The sequence below is a fragment of the Puma concolor genome, chromosome B1 (assembly GCF_028749965.1).
Source record: "Puma concolor isolate L17-30 chromosome B1, mPumCon1.1.hap2, whole genome shotgun sequence".
Lineage (NCBI taxonomy): Eukaryota > Metazoa > Chordata > Mammalia > Carnivora > Felidae > Puma > Puma concolor.
In genome coordinates, this window is record NC_141670.1 from 164,045,905 (window position 1) to 164,047,855 (window position 1,951).

The 1,951-nt window shown below is 46.6% G+C and overlaps 1 pseudogene; it reads left to right on the plus strand.

Annotated features, from left to right (window-relative positions):
- The first annotated feature begins 432 nt into the window (after positions 1 to 432).
- Positions 433 to 1,403, plus strand: LOC112858692 (eukaryotic translation initiation factor 4E type 2 pseudogene; annotated as a pseudogene).
- Positions 1,404 to 1,951: the final 548 nt, after the last annotated feature.

Below are 1,951 nucleotides of genomic sequence, written 5' to 3' on the forward strand. Positions count from 1 at the left end.
TTTTTTTTTAACTTCAGAAAGTCTTCTTTGCTGAAGTAAGATTAAGTACTTTGGGGTCTTCTCTTTCTTGTCTATTATGAAGAAGTTGGATTACACTGGAGACTGAGAACTGGTGGCCCGCAGACTGAATTAAGCTAACAGATATATTTTGCTAGGGCCGAACTACATTTTAAAAGAATTTTTGAGGGGCGCCTGGGTGGCTCAGTCGGTTGAGCATCCGGCTTCGGCTCAGGTCATGATCTCACGGTTCGTGAGTTTGAGCCCCGCGTCAGGCTCTGTGCTGACAGCTCAGAGACTGGAGCCTGCTTCCGATTCTGTGTCTCCCTCTCTCTCCGCCCCTCCATGCTTGTGCTCTGTCTCTCTCTGTCTTTCAAAAATGAATAAACATAGAAAAAAAATTTTTTTAAATAAAAGAATTTTTTGGGAAGTCACTCCGTGAGGCAGTGGCCACGGTGGCAGTGAGAGGATGAACAAGTTTGACGCATTGAAAGACGATGACAGTGGGGATCGTGATCAGAATGAAGAAAACAGCACACAGAAAGATGGTGAGAAGGAAAAAACGGAACGAGACAAGAGTCAGGGCAGCAGTAAGAGGAAAGCTGTTGTCCCTTGACCAGCAGAGCATCCCCTGCGGTACAACTATACTTTCTGGTACTCCAGGAGAACTCCCGGCCATCCCACTAGCTCATAGAGCTATGAGCAGAATATCAAACAGATCGGCACCTTTGCCTCTGTGGAGCAGTTCTGTGGTTTTACAGCCACATGGTCCATCCCAGGGACCTGACAGGCCACAGTGACTTCCATCTCTTCAAAGAAGGAATTAAACCTATGTGGGAGGATGATGCAAATAAAAACCATGGCAAGTGGATTATTCAGCTGCGGAAGGGCTTGGCATCCCATCGCTGGGAGAATCTTATCCTGGCCACGTTGTGGAGACAGTTCATGGTTGGGGAGGAGATGTGTGGGGCTGTGATCTCTGTCCGGTTTCAGGAGGACATTATTTCAATATAGAATAAGACTGCCAGTGACCCAGCAACCACAGCCCAAATCCAGGATTCGGCGAGTGTTTCGGCGAGTGCTTAACCTACCTCCCAACACCATTATGGAGTACAAAACCCACACCAACAGCATCAAAATGCCAGGCAGCCTGGGCCCCCAAAGGCTCCTTTTACAAAACCTCTGGAAGCTGCGGTTGAACGCGCCATGACCCTCTCCCTCCCTGGATGGCACCATCATTGAAGCTGGCAACATCGGAGTCTCTTGTTTTGTTGGCGTGCTACCCAGAAGATCCTTCCGTCCTGGACAAGAGGAATTGGAAAAGCATTTTATGTCTTAAGAACCGGCTGACACGCAGCAGCTACAACAACAGCTGAGATCACTTAATAAATGGTGCTAAACAAAAAAAAAAAAGCAATTTTTGAATTATTTGCCAACATGAAATATTGGGAAATTTTGGAGAAAGTGCTCAATTTCAGGATTCTCTTAGAAAAAAGAAAAAGAGGGAGCGACAAGCTGGACTCAAATCTTCGCATGGTAACAACAGGGCAGAGTTGACCTGTGGCTCCCCCTGCCCTCCAGATAGATCACAAGGACTGGATGACTTCATGTGTTTAAATTACCTGCTTGACTTCTGTGGCACAAGAGACTGATGGCTCTGCCAGAAAGCTCGGAGATCTCATTGTTTCGTGGTGCTTAGATTTCAAAGCCCTGCTGGAGGGAAGAAGCTGATCACACTCAAGACATCGGAGACCAGAGGTGAACTGAACTGAAACTAACGAAAGTGTCAACCCCGAACTCCATGTAGACTGAAGAGATCAGCCCCTCACACTGGCTTGCTGCTAGAGGAAAGGGCATTGCCTTTTCTGGGGGTAAATATTACTTACAAACAAACGTACACAAAATGCCTAAAACAAAAATGACAAGACATGTGAAAAAGTGGGAGAATATGACT